The 22,515-nt window shown below is 36.7% G+C and overlaps 1 protein-coding gene across 2 annotated transcripts in view; it reads left to right on the top strand.

The window, feature by feature from the left end:
* The window catches only part of LOC128866935 (protein apterous), a 94,519-nt gene that overhangs the window by 45,540 nt on the left and 26,464 nt on the right, over nucleotides 1-22,515 (top strand). The gene's annotated exons all lie outside the window — the stretch shown is intronic.

Raw genomic sequence — 22,515 nt, 5'->3', positions numbered from 1 at the left:
ATTTGGAAAAATTTTTAAGTGCAAAGTAAAATCCTTTTTCCAATATTTATTTATTTATTCATTTAATAGTCTAAAAATGCGGTATTGCTTATAGACTATGAAACACAGATTAATGCATAACAATTCAAACAAAAAACAAATTAAACTTTTAATTTACTTATTTCGTTTTAGTGTAGAAAATACAATATTCCTTATAATTTACAGAGAAAGAATATTAGAGCTTACTTATAATCAATTAAACAATTCATTTAATAACATTTTGAAGTAATACTTTGTGGAAGAAAAGTCTAGTCCCATATGTTTTGAAAGCCAATTAAATCCTCTCAAAGTTTTAGAAATTGGAGCCTTGGAAGTTTAATTGACACTTGTAATCCACTTGAATTGAAAATGCCTCGCGTTGCTCACATTCTTTCAACCTCAATAGGAATCATCTCCACTCTATGAGATATGATTTCTTTTATCACATACTGATAACTAAAGTGATTATGATTAAATTCGCTGTTTTCCATCTGAAATAAATGCATTTTAATTTACTTGAAATTTTCTTATTCATGATTTATACCCACAGTTTGGGGAAATACCCAAGTATATGGGTGAATACCTTTTAATGCAAAATTTACATTCACAACTTCAATTCAGCAACAAGACTATTTTTTTTTTCAAAGAATGATGAAATGAATCTCACAACAGAGAGTCATTATGTCTGACACCATTTTCGGTTTCAAAAGCATCTTGGGATCCTTTTAAAGCCAGTTTTTCGAGAAATCTCAATTCAAGTCAATAAAAGAATATAGAGAAGTCCTTATCGAGCAATCGAAATCGGCAGAGTGATGAATAAATGATCCATTTCTAAAGAACTTTTGCGGTGTTTGGCTCATACTGACTATCTGGTACGCGATCGTTGGCATGTTATGCCGGGTGGAACCTTATGTGCAATATTACAAAGCCTGATACCGCCAAAGAATCGGAAACACCCTCTTGCGAAACGTGTAATACGCACCTAAATTACATTCGGCAGATGTAAACTTTTTCCACTACATCCTACATTGGGTCTTACCAACCCCTTGCAGTCATATTTCAAAAGCTAATCTCACGTGGCTTTATTGGTTTATTGCCATATTTTATTAAGAAATGCATTTCAACATTACATTTAAATTTATTTCAATTTTTAGAGCATAAGCCTATGACATAGAGAGCATAACTCGAAATGCTAACGCTGAATTTTTGAGCAAGTGTCTGTATGTATGTAAATAGTAAGTATACGTTATATGTATTTACTAAGCATATGTACATAAGTATGTATATATGTATGTATATCTGTTGCAAATACTAGTATTTTAGCCGTAAAAGTATATGCCAAAAGCATAGAAGTAACTTCACGACGAAGCAATAAAAAAGCACCAAGACAGACCAGTGGCTATTAGTTACTGATACTCGTCGGGTTTTTATCTGTTTCTCAACTGCAGCTATGCAGTTGTTTTGATGAAATACTCGTAAAAGGAATTCACGACCCCTCACTGCATTACCAACGGTGCATGCGGTCTGCCATGCATATCATCCACATAGCTACGCGCATAGCTAGAGCCGCCGATGAACAGGCATGCGTCTGAAGAAGCCAAGTTATCAAGATGAATCTTATTACCTTACCTTCTGGAGAGCAATAAAGAAATTTTAGAACACGGTTATAATTTTTATTTGAAAATAAAACACCACTTTAATGTTCTGACTTATATGACTCTGTTTGTGTAGTGAGTAGAACTGCAAAGATTCTCGTCAACACACAAATATACCAGTGAATCCAATGGTCAAGTGCATGCACATTCACACTAACATGAATATTTAAGCACTAGCATGCACTAAATGAGATATCGCTGTATTTAGCAAAGCTTCATGACCTATTTCTTATGGTCTTCTTGCGGTTCTGAAAAGGTGAGTTCACCAGCGACATAACCAAATAAATAAAAATATGCTGCTTTACTGGCTTTAGCGCTTTCGATGTCACTCCGCAGTTATGCATACAAACATATTTGGAATGTGATAGACACATACTTTTCTCAATCTTTTCCACTTGTTGTTTCCACTTGACTTTCAACAACCTTTTGGTAAAATAATAAAGAATATTTATTACACCCTACCGGTGCACTGACTTAGTGATTTTAATAATTTTTTATGAAAACCAGCTTATTCTACATCATCTATCAAAAAGGCATTCATTTCGAAGGAAATATCGCAGGCTTAGTATTAAGCAATAAGCCAAGTCTTGAAAAAATCCCATGAAAGAAGAATCGACACACACCATCTTTTCGTCAAGTTTAAAGCAGCATTCGACAGCACGAAAAGGAGTTGCCTGTTTGACGCAATGTCTGAATTTGGTACCCCCGCAAAACTAATACGGCTTTGCAAAATGACCTCTCCGAGCCGTTTGATACAAAACGAGGTTTCAGACAACGTCACTCGCTGTCGTGTGACTTTTTTAACCTGATGCTGGGAAAAATCGTGGGAACCGCAGAACTTATCGCTCAGCTGCAATTGTTTTATAAGATGGCGTATAAGTTGGCGTATGCCGACCTGAACAACCGCGCTGTTAGATCTGCTTTTTCCAAACTGGATAAAAAAGCAAAGATAATGGATCTGGTGGTGAACGAGGACTAAACGAAGTACCTCCTGTCATCACACAAACAGTCGGCGTACTCGCTTATCGGCACCCACATTAATATTGACAGTTATGATTTCGAGGTTGCAAAAGGCTTCGTTCATCTAGGAACCAGCATTAACACCGATAACAATGTCAGCCTTGAAATACATCAGAGAATCTCCCTTGCCAATAAATGCTGCATTGGAGGCTAGGCAATTGAATGGCAAAGTCCTCTCTCGACGAACAAAACTAACACTTTATAAGGCCTTCACCATACCCATGCGAAGAAGCTTGGCCGATGACATTATCCGTTGAGGCGCCCCTTGAGAGATTCTGCGGAGGATTTTTGAACTTTTGTACATTAACAACGATGAGTATCGCTGACGATGGAACGATCAGCTGTATGAGCTTTACCGCTAATAAAGATTCAGAGGCTATATTGGCTGGGTTATATCGTCGGAATGGATACCAACGCTCCGGCTCTGAAAATATTCGATTCGGTACCAGTTGGTAGTAGCAGAAGAAGAGAAAGGCCGACTCTACGTGGAAAAGCTCAGGTGGAGAAGGACTTTACATCACTTGGTGTATCCAACTGGCACCAGTTAGCAGTAAAAAGAAACGACTTTGTTAAACTCGGCCAAAATCGCTTAAGTGGTTATCGCGCCAATCAAGAAGACGAAAAAGTATTCGTTCCCATGATAGTCGATTCTACGTTACCGGAACGACCCGGATTTATATCCTGCCAACGACTGTCACTCCAGCAGCATTCCCCATGCATGTATGTTGAATGTTTATGCTGCTACAACAACAACGAAAAAGTATTAAGCAAGTAACAAATCGACCCAATAATTGCAGCAACCTCGCCCATACCGCAAATCAAGGTTTGGCCAATACCTTCCACTCGAAGGAAGCCCCTTATTCATTTCCCATTTATGCCTTAGAGATGTTTTGAAAAAAGTGGTGAATTTCGGAGTGATGACTATGACTGCGCCGTAATTCGGCCATCCATAAATACCAATTTTGAATGACTCGTTGGAGGACTTCGGTCGGTATCTCGTCAATAACTTTACTTAAGTTGGCTTCCAATGCCTCAATCGAAGGTGGTTTATCCACAAACCACTTAGACTTTACGTACCCCCACAAATAAAAGTCCAGAGGTGTGATATTACACGATCTTGGTGGGCAATCCACTGGTCCGAGACGAGAGATAAATTGTTCACCGAAACGACGACGCAGTAAATCCAATCCGTTGTTTCACGGGCTGTATGGCAAGTAGCGGCGTCTTATCAGAACCAAATGTTGTGAAGATCACGGAATTCAATTCCGGCATGAAAAAGTCGTTTATTATGGCGTGATAGCGTTCGCCATTCACTGTTACACTGACGTCAGCCTCGTCCAGCCCTAAGGCCGCACCAATCGGTTGTTTTCGATGGATGTAGTGGCTGTTCTTGAATGGCTTCGAGTTGCACTTCATCCCAAAATGTGGCAAATTTTCTTATTTACATAAGTAGCCATTAAGCCAAAAATGGGCCTCATCGCTAAACACCATTAGTGGGTCTGAGCGCTCGATAAACACTTTTCACAGAGCTTCGATTTTCGTAAACAGTTGTACAATTTGTAAATGTTGTTGAGGCGTAAGTCTTTCCATGATAAAATGCCACTGAATACTGAAACAAATTATGTATTTAGTTTGACAGTACTCCCCCGTGATCTGTCAAAAAAACCCTATTGGAAAGGGTACCTCCAATCTGAGCACACTTTATTTGATGTCCATTTCTAATTATAAGTTTTCCCATACACTATACAATATGCAATAAAATATTACTCAGAATTTATATAACTGAGACTTTTTTTTCACTTTGCAGTAGCTTGGAAAGCTACTAAAATAATTTACTTTTTCGTTTTCCTACATACATTTGTATGTATATGTAAATATACGAGTAAGTATAATTATTTATGCATAGTTTGATGGTTTTGATGGTAGTTTTCTTTGTTTGAATATATTTAATATGGGATACTTAAGTAAACTCTTTCTAAAACCGTTAAGTTTAAGTTTAGTTAATCAAACGTGCGGCTTTTTAAGAAACAAGCCTTTTACTTGTACTAGTTGTAGTAAAAGCCATCCAAGCATGTCCGTTTAGCATTAGTGCCCTTTTTAGTGAAGACTTCATTAGACTCATTTTGAATTTAATTGCTTTCCCGCAACAGTTCGCGTTGATTCTCAGTGAGTTGGAGCGTTAGTAAATTTTAATAAATTTTGGTAGCCAAGTGCTACTGTTTTTGAGATCGCTAAAAGGCAAGCACATGCGTAGATAAATATAAGTGCATACACACATACATAAGTATATGTAGAGCAAATTAAACGGTTATATGCCTATCTATTTGATTTAAATTTTTTATTTATTCTCCTATAAGAAAGTATATCTACAGAATAAATTAATGTAATTGAAATTAATTATAAACTTAATAATTATGTAAATTTAGACTTGTTCGACATTGAGTTCAGTTCTCTTAACGCTCTATAATAGGAGCGTTAATGGCATAAATAGCAATAAAATCGTGTTAGATCCCTCAAAAAAAGTTCAATATTCCAGGACAGCATTGAGGGATGTGTAAATTTGTGTGCTGCAGAAGAAAGCGGTAATAGAGAGATTAATTCTTCTCCAGTTTAAAGATTTTAAATTGATTAGCAAACATCTCGCACTATACGAAGAGATTGGGTCAGCACAATTCAAAGATGGTAAAGCGAGGGGTACTTACAGCTTTCAGATATACTCAATCCTTTATTATGACAATCGAAAAATTGTCTCCAGATGAATACCAATCAGTCAAGTTAATAAGGAACTAGAGGAAAATAGTCGAATAGAAAAGTTTCAGAGTGTACGGGTCTCAAAAATCAGACCTTAAACCAGAAATAAATACAATGACTTTGCAGTGGTGCAATTAATGTTACTTTATTACTATTATTTATTTAAAGAAGTAAATGGATTGCAAATTTTAATTTTAATTTCTAGCACTAACAGCTCAAGGCCTTCGGCTAGCGATGTGAGTTTATTATATACTTTATTTCATATAAAGGGTGGTTAAGTTTCAAGAGCCGGATTTTGAATAAAATACAATTTTTTTAGGAAATTTTTGTCATTTCTCTTTATTATGATAATATTGGTATGGTTCAATTACGTATGGAACAAAATATCTGCCAAATAGCCGCTGCGGCCTCAGCAGCACACCTCCATCCGAGGGTCCAAATTTTCAATGACGCTGAGGCACAATTGAGGTTCTATGCCGTTAATGTGCCGAATTATCTCAACCTTTAGCTCTTGAATTGTTGCTGGCTTATCGACATACACCTTTTCTTTCATATAAACCCAAAGAAAGAAGTCCAACGGTGTCGTTGACGTTTAGGTGTGGTTCACATTCAACATCGGCCCTTGAAATTTAACCACCCTTTATTTAGAACCAGCTTACTTGCTGCACGTTGCTTCAATTTCAGGAGAAAGGGAATGCAATGTAGTGCAAAAGTCACATAATTTGTCCATTTTCCAAATAAGGCCACTTGTACGACGACTGTAACCATAGTCAGCATTAAAATGGAAACCAAAAATATTTAAATCGCCGTGAAGTGAAGTGATGATATCTGAGATTTTAATTGTACAAAGCCAACAAATAAAATGTGCCTGATAACCCTCAAGTTCCCAAACATTTATAAGTACATACATACGTATATGTACATATGAATGCACGGAATTCTCCGATTTTCATGGAGTTTTTTGTATTTTAAAGCTAATCCCTCTGGGAGGGGGTTTTCGACATAAATTACTTAAACTTGCATAGAGTCAAAATGTGTTTTAAAAATCATAAAATTAATTTTGAACTTACAGCAAATCAAATCACTTCTTGCTATAAAACTTTGAAATATTTACTGTCACTTTGCATTAGTTAAATTTATCAATTATTAACGTATTCAAAGAATTTTCTTCGGCTTTGGTCTACGAGTATGCTCCACTCGTTTTCATGACCCCATAGCCTCATACTATTCTAGATTCTTAATTATCAAATTGGGTTCTCTGCAATGTCGGCGATCTATTTTGTCTATATCTTTCAATATTTCAAATATTATTCAAGGTGCTGTGGATTGCTCCTCCATTCTGACTTAGATTTTGTACATATTGGCTTTTAAGAACTCTGTATGCAAGGAAAGCTCTGACATCATGAAAGCTGAAAGAATTCAATACTATTTGCAAATTTTTTGAGATTGGCATTGCTTACCCTGAGCAATGAATTCAATAAATTTTTTAATTATGCTTATGCTGCAGTCTCGTTATTAACAACACCCGCGTCCTTCCTTGATATGAAACAACACATCATCAAGGAGAAGCTTCGGAGTGAAGAGCTAAGGCTGAGGGAGGTTAACTGGCACCAAACTATGATGCTACGCAATACGAAATCCTTACTGGAGGGTACAACCAAAAGTGGTTTCGAAAGCTCATACCCCTCCCTAGGATAAACTAAGAATGATCACGGGCATTCACACAGGCCATTGCAGATTGCGCAGTTATCTTCACAGGATTGGGATATGGTCCACTAGCATTTGTCGCTTCTGCGGAGACTCCAATGCACCTTCTCCTTGAATGCAGCGCTATAGCGCGGAAAAGGTTGAGACATCTCGGCCAATTGTAGACAAAAGAAAGGCAGATACTTTCAGCCCAACCCAGCACTATCTTAAGTTTAAGAACGAAACTAGGTTTGCGTTTCCCAGTGCACCAGTGGATGAAGATCCGGCTTGACTCTCCGCTTTGGCGACTCTCCTCGACCCACCCATTCCTTTCTTTGATTCACATTGATGTATAGACACCATTTCTCATCTCCCGTGACGATTCGGTACAAAAAGTGCTAGACGTATCATCGCGTATATATTAGCACTGGTGCACCAACGATACATAAATCAACCTCTGTTATTTGTACAAGGCGGCACAAAATGAATCACCGTATCAAAAGATTTATAATTTTTGCAAATGGTTTCGTACGCCAATCATATTAGGCACCTGGGAACCCCGGCTGCTACAGTATACCAACAGACAAGCAGTAAAGAAGATTTTCATCGGTCAAATTAATTGTTGTTTTTTTAGTAAAAAAGTTATGCAGAAACAAAATTGGTTGATTAGTTTTTGCTACTTTGTATATAAGGAATCTCGACTCCATAGTGCTCCAAGTTCTTAGAGTTCCATGTTCATCTGACTTTCTCACCACCCTAAATCTATGCTTTTTTCAAGGATCGTTTATCTATTTTATTTTTGTACAGGATAGAAAAAACAAAAAATATGCTGTGTCGTAAAGCATTGGAACAAAATAGAAAAACAGAAATTTTCCTCTGGTGTCACTGCAGGCCGAGCCAAGTTATTGGTAGTAACATACATTTTTTATGTACAATACATATCCACGTATGTATGTATTTCTTATGTACCTACACCTAAGCAAGCTTTCGGAAACGGAGTAAATGTGCGCACTTATTTGTACTTCCCATATTCGCCATAACCATATATGTATGTATTTGATAACATTTAAACCTGTGTGTGTACATTTATATACACATTCGTTTTATATGGGTAAGCACGTACGTATGAATGTGCATATTCCCAGGCCTGTCAAAAACTAAAAGATATGTCAGGAACCTCAGTAATTACAATATTCAGTAAACTTAAGGGCACCTATAGCCCAAAATTATCGCCACGGGATATTGAGAAAACACTTCAAATAGTTTTGTACCGTTTCATCACCTTCGTTAGGTTTTTCTTCCAAATGCACACACACGTACGTACAAGTATATATGCATCTGTAGTTAGTTACATGCTCACCTTTCTTGTTGGTTGAGTAAATACGAGTACCAACAACTAACTCACTTATTACACAAGCGCAGTAGTTTTTAGCGAACGTGGATTCGGGACCCGGAGTTGGTGTGTTGCTTGTAAACGTTCGCAGCGGGGTGTTTTGTATAGCTCCTGCCTTGCTGCTGCGGTTGCACGTGCATACAGGGGTATGCGTGTGTGCACTCACACCAAACCAGGCGAAATCCTGTGGCGTTTGCCACAAATATCTCATCTTACGAGCGGCAACGGAAGTCAGAAAGCAACAAAAAGCGTTGATCCGCTTACCAATTTGTGTGGTGCTTGTGCTTGTACATGCCTAGATTTATTTGTACATTTGTGTGGTTGCAAATTTTTCATAGTTAAATATGTACGTATATGCAAACGTACATGAACTACTGTTAAACATATAATGAACCAATGTATGTATTAGGGATGTCAATCCCGGAATAACGGTTTAGAATTGTTTGCAACGGCACGAAACGAATTTCGAGATTTGTAATTTCTTACGAAACATTTGAAATGGAAACAGAAAAATCTCCTTTTATAGCAACCATGATGCGATCTAGAGAGCCCTCCTAAAAGAACTGTACACAGTTGCCACAGATCTCTGGGTATTAACGAAGTCCGACGGCGAGAGTGGAAATGGATCGGACATACACTGCGAATACCACATGGACATATCACAAAAGCAGTCTGAGACTGGAGCCCGCAAAGTAGGCGTAGATTAGGTAGGCCATTTAACACGTGGAGGCGACTAGTCGAAGCAGGAGAGCTACAAGCTGGTCGCGGTTGGTGGCAAATCAAATTCTTAGCTTTAATTAAATCGGCTCTTAGCTTATTTATTTAAACCCTTTGCTCTACCTAGGAACTACGGGAATATATATATGTGCATATATAATATTTTGTGGTAGAAACTAGCTGAGTTTTTTATATTCAGTGTTCAATTCTTCAAGTGGCTGAAATATTAATATTCATGTTGTATCAAATAATAATAAAATAATATGAATGAACGGCCATCCACTTCAGATATGTACATACAGAATTGCTATCATATTTACGCAGGCATTTGCTATAATTTCAAGTTCAAACCATATTACCCAGGTGTTTCCCGCAGAAAACAAAGCCAGAAAATTTCTCCTTCGATTGGTCGCATTTTTTAGTAGCTCGCAACAAAAATAAAAAACATAAATGTACTATAAAAGATGTGATCAAGTCTTTTGTACGAAAAGAATCATCTACACACCTGAAAACAAATAATACTTTTGTAAAAAGTAAGCTGATCAGCGGAATACATTTCTTTACAAACAGACAAAACATTTTTTTTTTTTAAAGTGGAAAGGGTAAAAGCCTTGATGCAGTTTCGGCAAGTTTGACGACAATAAAATTTTATCTTTTTTGAAATCTGAAGATCTCCGATTTGTAATGAGAGCTAGCAACTTTGAGTTGCCACAATCTCGAAAAACTAGAAGAACTATTAGTGTCGTACTCGGCCAGCAAACTCCGAGTATATTTCAGCCATCGAAAAGCTTCTCATAAAAACCAATTTGATGTTCGTGGAAAAAATCAAGATGCACAAAGAAAAAGAAGGAGGAGCTCGTCCAAACAAGATAGCATTTCACAATAAAACGAATTCTTTTGCTGTTTTTGGTTTGTTCCATTCAGTTGTGAATTACAGGCTGTTAACGAAGTCAACAAAAAAATCGGTACATTTCACATTTTTTCTTTGATTAAGGCGAAAATCCAAGCTAGGCCGCTGAAACTGTGAATGGTGTTTATTGTGCCAGTAGTGTAGCAGTTAATTGCGTGCAATTTTGGTTTCAGCGATTCCGTTCAGGCATTTTTGATGTTTTTTTTTTTTATTTCTTCCATAAAATATTACACCTGTCGTTAGACAATAAGTAATTTGATTTACAAAACGATGGAATGAGAGTGATATTGAAGGGCCAATGCCCCCAAGCTCAATTAGAAGAAATATATACATATTATTTAAAAACATGTGGTTAACAATGACATATACGATTAGTTGACAATTGATTACATGGATTTTGCAAGATCTGTTGGTGTTTGACGGTTAAGCCGATTTTGGGTAGATTTTTCTTTATATGGTAGTCTTCTCATCATAGGATTTGTGTGCGTTAATAATCTATTTATGTGTCTTCTGCTAGCGCTTTGTATTGTTTCATCAATAGTATCGATGTCAAGGTCGCGATGGATATCTGCGTTAGGTATGTACCAAGGTGCATTAGTTAAGGTCCTAAGTATTTTAGACTGGATTCGTTGAAGTATACTTAGATTACTTTTTGCAGCAGTGCCCCAAATCTCAATTCCATATTTCCAGATTGGAGCAATTATCGTTCGATAAATAAGTACTTTATTTTGCAATGATAGATTGGTATTTCGCTTTGGTGTCAATATTCACGTCAGAATTACCAACGCTAACTGGTTCAATGGTTGTCCTTCGGTTTGTGTAGTTTACTTGTATTGTTTTGTCAGCGTTAATTTTTGATGTTAAAGAAAATATCGAAAATGCCGCCGAAATAATTGAAGTTGATCGTCATGTTAGTAGTCGTAGCATCTCGCAGGAGCTAAAGATCGAGCATAAAATAGTTTTAAGCCATTTGCGGAAAAATTGTACGGAAAAATAATAGATTTCTTCATTCCTTTATTACTTTTTATATAGTAGAAGAACATCTCAAACCAATTGATGCAAGTCTTTTCGAGTTAAGTAGTATTTGTATCGTAACCGTAATTTTTAATACACTTCTGTTAAGTTGATTAGAATTGTTGTTGGTATTAATGCCCACTCTGTTTTTAATCAAGCAGTGTGCAGTATTATTTCTAAAACGTCGAGTCTCGTCCGCTTCAGGATACCGCAGAGATTTGCTATCGGATTAAAGTACGGGAATCGGGGTGGCAAATTCAAGACTTGAATTCTGTTAGCATTTTTTTTAACAACTTTGAACATTGTTTGCAGTCATTATCTTGCTGAAATAACAACTGGAGGGGGTAAGCGCCTGTCTTTTATTTTATGAACGAACGATTTTTTTTTAAATTTTTGGTGTTAAAAAGGCTTTGTTGTTGCAGTGTATAACAGAGAGGTGCACTCGTCTCATACAGCGACGACGATTTTTCTAAAAAGTTAGTTGAAGAGCAAACTTTTCTAGGAAGACTAGGTTGGAAAATCCCGAGACTACTACCCAAAATACATTGCATTTGTACTGCCGTTAAGTGGAGTCCGAATACTAAAACAAAGAGAGAAAATGCTTGCGCCGATAATTCCACCGAAAGTCGGCGGATTTGTGCCATAACTTGTCAGTATAGATTCATCAGCTTACTTGTATACTGCATAAAGTTACGTAGGTCAAAACCGGAGCAGAGCTATGTTGGCAACACTTGCATTTTTAGTAGAAATTTCCTTTAATATTCAGAAAATAAAAAAAAATGTTTGAATATCAATCCATAAAACGATGGCAGTCGAGTCGGTACATATTTATTAGAATCGAGTCGTTTATACGGAACATAAATATTTGGGCTCCGAGCGAAAATTAGCAATGAGAGAACCTAAGATTTTGAGAGCTGAAACCTGAAAACATTTTCGCTAGCAATGCTTTCGGCTTCATTAAAATTTCCTTTGAAACTTTGTGATCTATTGAATTACTATAAAAAAGAGCAATCGCAATTTTGTACTGAAGTGTAGATACTTTGAAGGATCAAAAAAGTTAATATTGCTTCGATACTGTAACAATTTGCAAGATTTAGGAACAGCTGATTAAATTGTTGGCAGAAAAAATCACTAAAATAAAAAAAGAATTTCACTTCAGCTATCTTGCATTAAATAAAAAAAAGGAAATAAAATGCACAATAACGAGCTTCGGAATCACTTGATTTCATTTTGTCCACAATAATCTGTTCTACGACTATTTCATCATCGCTGTCAGGTGAAGAACATTTCATTAGCAATTGCAATTCGCAAATTTCACTTTGTGTTTATTTTTACTTTGCGATTAGCTGTTTTTTGCCACTTGCAAATCCTTACAATTAAAAATTTATCCAGTAAAAACTTCAACTTCCCCTCAAAATGAAATGTCATTTTGCTCTCTCACTTTCCTCTACTTTGCAAGTTTTTAGAGTACATGAACACCAAAACATTATAATTTGTACCAATTTTTACAAACTATTTGGTTCATGGACAGACCTATTTTTATGCGGAACTTTTTCATGGCTGAAATGCACTCAAAGTTTTGCCACTGCCTGCCGAGAGACGATCGCTATTAGAAAAAAATCATCTCCATCATTTGATGTTTTATACCTCGAACCCGAGGCAACCGAATGATATAGAGTTAGTTTGATTTTTTGTTGTGTATTTTTCTGCGCTAAACTTGAATATGCAAAAAGAGTAAAAAAGGAAAATTACGAGACTTTCAATGTTGCAGTATAAAAAGTAGCTTAGTTTCAAACAATACTGTATGAATATTGCTTTCGTACTTACATATGGATGTATGTACGTACACAATTATAAGCAATAATAATAATAGCGCAAATAATGACCTCCCCTCGTCCAATCGACACCAGGGGAGCAGTCCGCGTGACGTACGAGCCAAGAAAGGCAGGAGATCCTAAACTTTTCAGCTACAGAAATGATTCATCAGCTGCATAAAAAGTTGGAGGTATACCACAGCCAAATGTGCGTTGCGAGCGGATATTTATTTATGTACCTCAAATATACATACATAATTATAAATAATCATATTACAAAACCCAGGCAACTAGCAGCAGAGACTATCGGCCTTGAGAGAGGATGGTATCGCTAGCTTAACAGTAAGAAGTGATTACGAATATATGAAAAGTGATGGAATGAGAGTTAAGCTCTTGAAATTAGGATCGAAGTGATTCATTAAGGTCGTAATTTGTTTTAGTAAGTTTTAAAAAAGAGATCTAAGGAGCCTTGATATTCGAGAGGGAACATTAAGGCTAACTTTCGCCAGAAGAAATGCTCTCGAGATACACTCTGGAGGCAATTAAACAATAAATGTCATTCCTAGCATTTTGCAATTATACGACTAGCACGAGTGGGAATATTCATGAATTTAAAACTACTATAGTATGGAGGAAGATCACATTGCGCGTGGTATCGAAAGTCCCTAAGGCAGAAAAAATATACTTTTGTATGGATTTAGCCTATCTTTGTACATTTGATAATGCGGGTTCCCGATTGTTGAGCTATATTTCGGTATCGGCCTTAGTAAAGTTGTAAAACGCGCTTTAATAATATTAGAAGCGTTGAATTCTTTTGACCACCTCTGGCCTTATTAAAGGTGGCTATATATACTACGTTTTTAGCTAAATGTTGCCGCCTAATTCGATCAAAGCTGAACTTTATGCCTATTCCAGTGCAGTTTTCAAGAAAATTAGATTAGTGTTTTTAGTTTTGAAATAATTGCAGTCTGTTTAATGGAAGCGTGGTCGGCAAAATTCAAACTTAGAGTTCCGTTTTCAAAAAAATTTAAATGCTGATAAATAGGCGTACCATTTTTTCATACATGGAAGGTTCATACATGGAAGGTTGCAACGTTATACCGAAGTTAAAAACGTTGACGACTTCCTCGGACGAGGCCCAGAACAAAAATATCTTTCCAAAGCATGATCAGAAGATCATCGTTGCGTAAAACTGAGTTTTAAGGAAAAGTGGAGCTAAAGTATCCTAAAACACGATTCGAGGACGCTTACGTTAAAAAGATCTCAAATTCTGGAATTCATTGAAAAAACCGGTGCTCTCATTACAACACATTGAAAAAGACTTGCATGGGTTAAGGCAAATTAAGAACGGAATTTGGCAAACGTAATATTCACGGACGAATCCTCCTTTAGGGCGAATAGTCGTATTCGTCGGTCCTGGGGAACTGCTGGTAATCGACAACTTCAACGCAACATCCAGTTAGGGTTCATGTTAGACGCTTCTCAACTTATATGACCTAGTCAAGGATTACAACCCGTTACCGGATTAAGGCCGACTGCAACAAGTCTCGCCAGGCGTCTCTGCTTTGCGCGCGCCTTCTCCAATTTGTTACACCAAGCGATGATAGGGCTCCCTCAACTTGATCCTTCCATCGAAGGCATGGTCTTCCCCTAAGTCGTTGTCCTCGAACTTGCCATCGGAACACCTTCTTTACTGGAGCTTCTGTATCCATACGCTCGACGTTGCTCAGCCAACGTAAGCGCAGAATATTGACACGCTTCACTATGTCCACCTCGTCGTAGAGCTCATACAGCTCGTGGTTCATTCGATGGTAGCAGTTATCGCCAACACGAAGAGGACCGAAGATTTTTCGAAGTATCTTTCTCTCGAATACGTCAAGAGCTGCTGCTCGTTTGTTGTAAAGATATATGTATAAATTCCTTGACGATTGCAAAGGTATACATAGTTGTCTGTTTGGGGCTACTTCCACGCAAAAGGATTTGGTCGTTTATTTGTGTTTACCGCTAATTTGAATGCAGTTTTGATGTTTGATGAATAAAATTAGCCATAAAGCATTATTACCGTCAGCTGCGAAGATTTTTAAAAGAACTAGACAACCTAAGATTTTACAAGAAGACAACGATCCCAAGTATCGAACCCGAAGGTGTGTAGAGGGAAAACAGCGAAATGGGATGGAAATGTTACATTGGCTTTCACAGTCGTCTGATGCCAACCTTATTGAAAATATTTAGGCAATAGTTAAGCAAAACCTCAAAGGAAAACCAGTATGGACGGTCAAAGCCGTGGGGGTGGTGGCTATATATTTTATTAAATATAATATTATAATGAATATTATAAGCTCGTTTAATAAATACATATTATAAACCCATACAATGCAATTTGTTCGAATCGAATTGCTCAAGTGGTTTCTAAGTTATGGCGGTCTCGCTTTTATTAGACAGACTGTAGACTAATAGGCTTAGTTAATGCTTCCTCTTTTAGCATTCGAGAATTACTTGTGCCAATTTGGCACAATTTTTTTTATTGAAGTACAGATATCTCTGCTATTTTTATTCGAATTAACTTTTGATTTTAGCTCAACGTGCAAATCATATACGAGTTTTTAATGTTAACATCCCTTTCAGCTGGTAAATTTCACTGTAAGGCTATACAACAACAAAAAATTACACAATAACGGCTCATTCGCGACAAAGAACAAGCAACACTTGAGGGTTAATTTTGACGATAACGGGGGTTGCGATCCGATTTCATGATTTAGTGTGACTTTTAAATTGATTTTAGTGCAGCCTACTGTACAAAGAAGTTAGGCTATGTATTATTATCTCCTTCGTTAAAAATATTCATGAAAGTCTGGAATTCTCAACAGGTTTAAAAACCACTTGATTGAATGTGCAACTAGCTTTTATAAGTACATTGCAAACAGGTTCTTACCTCAAAATGCTTACTCCAATAAATAAATGGTGCAGTGGTGTCGTCGTAAAGCTCACATAGACATAGCGCAGCGAATAAAGATCCAGCGGCTACTTTGGCTGAGGCATCTCGTCCGAATGGATACAAACGCTCCGGCTCTGAAAGTATTCGATACGGTACCAGCTGGTGGTAGCAGAGGAAGACTCTGTTTTTGGAAATATCAGGTGAAAAAGGACTCGGCTTCACTTAGTATTTCAAACCGGCGCCAGTTAGCACGAGAAAGAAACGGCCGGCGCGCTTTGTTAAACTCGGCCAAAATCGCGTAAGCGGTTATCGCGCCAATTAAGAAGAAGAATGGTGTATGCTCTCAAACTAAATGTTACATATCATCTCTGAGCTTTTTTTTTAAATCAGCATGACCTGCAAAAATGTAGACGTTGACATCTGCGGATTAATATTACATATTTGCTGCTCTTGTGCCGATTAGAGGTGCATAAAGTAAAATCATTACAAGATTTGCCAGCTAGAGTAAATCGGTATTGAGTTATCGCTTAGGAGCACCTAATTTCCAATCTCAAAAAAGATGTAATATATTTAGAAGCTCAGTTCACAATAGAAAACAGGGTTATGGTTACTCAAAAACAAAATCAAATATCATAAAATCAACTTTAAAAAGTAAATTTTTGTATACCAATAATAAGACGTCCACTTCGTTTCGTTGAGATATCTTGACTATCATCCGAGTTATGACTGTATAAAAAATTTAAGTCGAATTTGTAACCCTCATTCTTTGAAATGTTAAAGAAAGTGGAGTATATAAAGGGCGATCAATTTATATATTGGATTTTAACTGAAATAAAAAAAACGAAAATTCAAATTGATTGGGCAATCTTTATTATTTTTGCTTAGAACCATTCATGACATTTATTTTTTTAAAATAATCCCTTTCAAACATTGGCCGCAACTGCGGAGTAATTCGGTCATCCGTAAACACCAATTTTGAATGATTCGCTGGAGGACCTCGGTCGGTATCTCTTGAATAACTTTAGTAACAATTTCTTTCAATGCCTCAATCGATGCTGGTTTATCCACAAAGCATTTAGAGTTCACTTACCCCCACAAATAAAAGTCCAAAGGTGTGTTATGAGGCAATCTTGGTGGGCAATCCACTTGTCCGAGATGAGAGATAAATTGTTCACCGATACGACGATACGCAGTAAATTAATCGTTTCATGGGTTGTATGTTGTTGGAACCAACCCCGCCCGTGTTGTGGAGATCACGGGCTCACATTTCGGGCATTAAAAAGTCGTTTATCATGACGCGATATCGTTCGCCATTCACTGTTACATTGGCGCCAGTCTCGTCTTTGGAGAAATAAGAGCCGATGATTCCTCCAGCGCATAGGCCGCACCAATCGATTGTTTTCAATGGATGTAATGGATGTTCTTGAATGGCTTTGGGTTGCTCTCCAGCCCAAATACGGCAATACGAATCGCGCTGTAGTGGCATGAGATATAATTTTTTGTGGCCGAAATTTAGAGGCATATATTTCTACGATCTTTGCTTTCAGCTGGATGGCGCACCATGTCACATTCGATCTTTTGTACAGCAAGCTCGGTAATTGTGTTATCAGCTGTCTCGGTGTTGTGAAATGGGCAGCTCGGAGCTGCAGCATTACGCCGTCAGACTTTTTTTGTGGGGTGTTGTGAAGCACAAATAATGCAACAATCCATTAATGATTCAGACGCTTAAGCCGAATATCGAACAAGCTATGCGTGAGATAGAGCAAGAAACCGTCACCAAGGTCTTAAAAAACTGGGGTAACAGATGCGCTACTACGAAGCTAGCGCAGATAACCACATGACTGAAATCCTACTCCAATAATGGGAATGCTGAATCTTTCCAACAATCCAATAATATGCCGTTAACTTTTTTGTTAACACTTTTGAATTTTCAAGAAGAAAGCACTCTATGGGCCACCCTGCACAAGCATATGTACATACATACTGACCTAATCGAAAGTGCCTAATATGTAGGATATCGGCAGCTTTAAAACACGTTCATTTTTTTAATTCAAAAGTCTCATCGCAAATTAGATCAGAAGATCGCCCTAACTCTGTCAACTTTATTTGGTGTACATGTTTAGATTTTTATTATTGAAAAAGGTATCAACGTGATGCATAGTTTAAATTGTAATTGACTTGTAGTTCGGAGTATGTAAGTTTAAAAGAATATCTAGTAGTTGCTGTGGTAGCATCTGATTGGTCAGCCTGATTTTGCATTAACAGACAAATATCCATCCGAATGCTTTGCGGTGTCACATTGTGTCGACACCGAACCGTGCAAAGACAAATTCGTGTTTTACTGTTCTGAAATGCAACATATCAAGCACATATTTTGTATCAGATATCTGCCCGCCCCTACGTTCCGCATCAAGCAAACCAGAAAAGCCGAACTGGCACTTGTACACGACCACTACAACAGCTTCACACCGCAGCCGTAGACAGACCGGGCCAGACCAGATTAGACTCACTCACCAGCACCGCAATGCTTTGTTCCACTGTTGCTGTTTTCACGCTTGGCGGGCTATTGGATGCCACCAGAAACAGCAGCAACCGCATAACAGCAGCTACAACGGCAGCGACAGTATCAGCAGCCGAAGTGGCAAGTTGTAGAACTAACATACTCTTACATATGTGCTTGCATTTACATACAGACGTACGTTACGTATTCATAAATTTCTACAATATAGACGTACAAACATATGTACATGTTTTTGTGGGAATTTCGCAGTGAACTGTGAGGGAAGCGACATCACGAGCGAGCGCACATATCAGATTTCGAGCACTCAAAGGCATAATCATATATTAAAAGATGTCACTTTGACATCTTGCCTGCTCTTTTACATGGCAATAATCATAATTCATTTTTCTTTGGTGGTGGGGATGTGGCGTGCAAACAAACAACCAGATTGGTAGGGAGTTTTTGGCGTTGAGGTACTTGAGGAGGTGCCCACATCATATTTTTGTATAAAGTGTTTATGTTTTAATACACATGCACACACACACTTGCACATATACGATACGAGTTCAACATACCCTGCAGGACAGTACACCACTACCGAACTGGTGGAATGGAACAGACACAAAACAGCAAAAGAAATTTTTAAGTCGAAATGTCACCTCGACAATGAGCATAAACTTTAAATTGTTGGTTCGATACTTTACGAGATATGGATCACTACAGCCATCTTTCGCGAAAATAATGGAATTCTTTTTCCCGAAACTATTATTTTTACTGTTTTTTATTATTTATTATTTTTATAAACTTTTTTACTATTTTATAAAATTGCACTTTAGTGCATTAATTTAAAATGAATACATTTTTATCATATTTTATTAAAATTCGTATGTGCAGCAATAATTCACTTCGTTATTTGAAAAACAAAAAAACACACTCACATTATTTTCCAACCCGACTTGAAGAATCAACTTCCTGCGTTAGAAGGTTAGATTAAGTTGACCTGGCTGGCTGAAAGCCATCACATAGACCTATTGGTCTTTACTGAGTCCAGATGGAGCTTGACCCTTACGTTTCCTTGTAGTAGGCTTGTTGTAATAAGCCTGCGTCTTTGGCGAATCGAAGTAAGCTCTGAAGCTGTAACACCGAAAGACATTCTAACCTCTCATATTGTAGAGCTCCTAAGCATTCATTCGGGTTCTAGCTAGAACATAGACGGTGTTCAAGAGTTTCCCTCTCTTCCAGTTCATTGCAAATTCTGCAGCTATCATTGTCTGTAATTCCCATCTTGTATGCGTGTGCCGCTAATAAATTGTGGCCTGTCAGTAAACCTACGATAGTTCTGCTTTCCTTTCTAGACAGGGCTAGTACGAATCTGGAGTTAGAAGCCTTAGTTAACAAAAGATGTGTGCCCTGTTTTTACACTGTCACATTCTGAAATCCAACTACTGTTCATAGTTTTCAATCATAGAATTGCTTCAATAGCTCAGGTTTTTCCTGCAGGGTATGCACGATTATACGACACAACTCGAAACACGCCAATTTTGTGAACATGTTTCGTATTATTTATGAGGCCGATGGTTCTAAGTAAGAGGTACAAGTGTTTGAGATGCCACGTCAACAGAGTTCACACTGGTAAAACATTAACACGCGTGCAACGGTATGTTGCATTGTAAATCAAAATAGCAAACGATCACCGCAAAACAATCTGAAACAAACAAACATATGTAGATACACATAAGATATACACACATATGTATACATATATATACATATAATACATATGTATGCACATATATTCTTCTTCATATGACAGTTTAGACACTTCGACAAAAAGTCACCCTGAATTGTTGAAAAGAAAATGTTTTTTTTTCTCAAATCGGTTGATATTTAATGTTATCTCAAAGCCCATGAAGTTCGTCACATATTTTGTATATGGAAAAACCTTTCCTTTGCCAATTTTATATGAAATAGCTAAAAATCATTGGTCATTGAGGCCAAAGAATATTATAATTTATCTTCAGAAAAACTCAAACTATAAAAGCTTAATCTTAACGTTTCTTCTTCAAACTATATGTAAAAACTTAAAATAAATAAAGGCTTCCTTTGCGACTATGTGAAAAATATTTTGGTGAAACATTTTTAGTTGAAAATCATTGAGATTCCATTGTGAAACAAGTTTAAGGCTATCGAAAATGAACGGAGTTTCGTTAGCATTTTCTCAAAGTATACATACATTCCCACCTCCAAAATTGTGCATTATTTTATTTTTTTATGTGTACACGTATTGTTCTTTGTCTAACAAAACCCATACAAATCCTACTTTTACACTGTATAAAAAAATTAGAAAATATCCTCAAGCTTCTTATCATTATTTAAAGGCTTTTAATTAATTAAAATTTCCAGAAAAAAGTTTGGTATGCAGTTTTATAAATAAAAATAAATAAATAATTGGCGCGTACACTTCTGTTAGGTGTTTGGCCGAGCTCCTCCTCCTATTTGTGGTGTGCGTGGTGGTTGTTGTTCCACAAATGGAGGGACCTACAGTTTCAAGCCGACTCCGAACGGCAAATATTTTTATGAGAGTTTTTTCATGGCAGAAATACACTCGGAGGTTTGCCATTGCCTGCCGAGGGGCGACCGCTATTATCATTTAGGTTGTTTTACTTGGCAACTGTGAATCTGATGAGCAAGGGGAGCAACTCCATCAAATTGTGTTGCCATTTAAGATAAGGTAAAATATATTTATATACGAGGGTCGAGTAAAAATTCCGTGCAAAAATAAAAAAAATAATTAATTGTTTGAGGAAAACCTTTTCTATTTTTCGACATAGTCGCCTTTTAGGCTTATACACTTCGCCCCACGCTGTTCTAGTTCGTTGATCACTTCCGAATAATAGGATTTGTCTAAGTCTGAAAAAAACCTGAAATTTTAATGAAAATTTTTCGAATTTTTAATAATTCTGAAAATTAAAAAAATAGAAAACAAAGTAATCAAATCTATTCAAAATTCGCGTGTATAATTACTTGACCACGAGTGTAAGTATTTTATTCATAAATATACTTAGTTACATAATAACAACAAAATTGTATATTCGAATAATTTGTCATAAATTCAAGCTAAAAGTCAGATTTAAGAGTAGTAGTCTGTTGATAAAAAGATAAAGTAACCGTCAAAAGCTCTAACTAACTTTTACAAACCCAGCAGAGGTTTTATTCTTGGAAATGCGTACTTTCGGCGTTTGTACGTTCCAAACTTGAGTATGCATCCTTCATTGGGTCTCCGTATTATACGCGCCATACCGCTAGAATTGAACAAATCCTGAAAGAATTCTTACTTTTTGTGTTCTGTTATTTACGCTTCTACGGTCGTATCCCTACCTGTGAAGCGCGAAGTTTATTGATTAGCTTAAAATCATTGCAAAACAGGAGAAAAATCTTATATTTGTCTTTTATTTTCGATTTGATCTGTGTTTCTCTAGACTGTCTGGTGCTTCTTGACAGGATTTTCCTTAATATTCCGGAGTTCAGAGTTTTTCTATGTTGGTCTCTCAAAATCTGTTTATGGTTGCAATGCTCCTATTACTAGAGCCCTTAGAGCCCTAAAATCTCTAAATTTGTTGAGATACTTTTTTTATTTTCAACATTTTTTTTTTAATTTTTATTATCAATAGTCCAATTGGAATTTCTTCTTTTTATTAACCATTAACCATTAAAATATGTCTACTTAGCCTATAAGAATTTATTATATTAATTGGCTTAATAAATAAATAAATAAATATACGAATGAAACCCGGTTAATTTTGGGGCTGACGCACAGTGTAGGTTTTGAAGAGAAATATTTAAAAAAAATATCAATTTTTAGCGATTGTATATAAAATTTGCGACTTATTGCCATATAAAATACTTAAGGTACTTTATGCGCTTCACAGCACAGAGTTCAAAATATGAAATATGTCTACATTATGTTTCCATATAGAACAATTTGAGGAAGGGTGGTGGCATATATACATATATTGGGTACTTTCCACTTCTTCTGGATCACCGTACCATATATGTATATACACAGACAAATGTATTTGTATATATGTAGTTAAAAATACTT

The sequence above is a fragment of the Anastrepha ludens genome, chromosome 6, assembly GCF_028408465.1.
Source record: "Anastrepha ludens isolate Willacy chromosome 6, idAnaLude1.1, whole genome shotgun sequence".
NCBI classification, from domain to species: Eukaryota; Metazoa; Arthropoda; class Insecta; order Diptera; family Tephritidae; genus Anastrepha; species Anastrepha ludens.
This window is presented reverse-complemented; position numbering and strand designations above follow the sequence as displayed.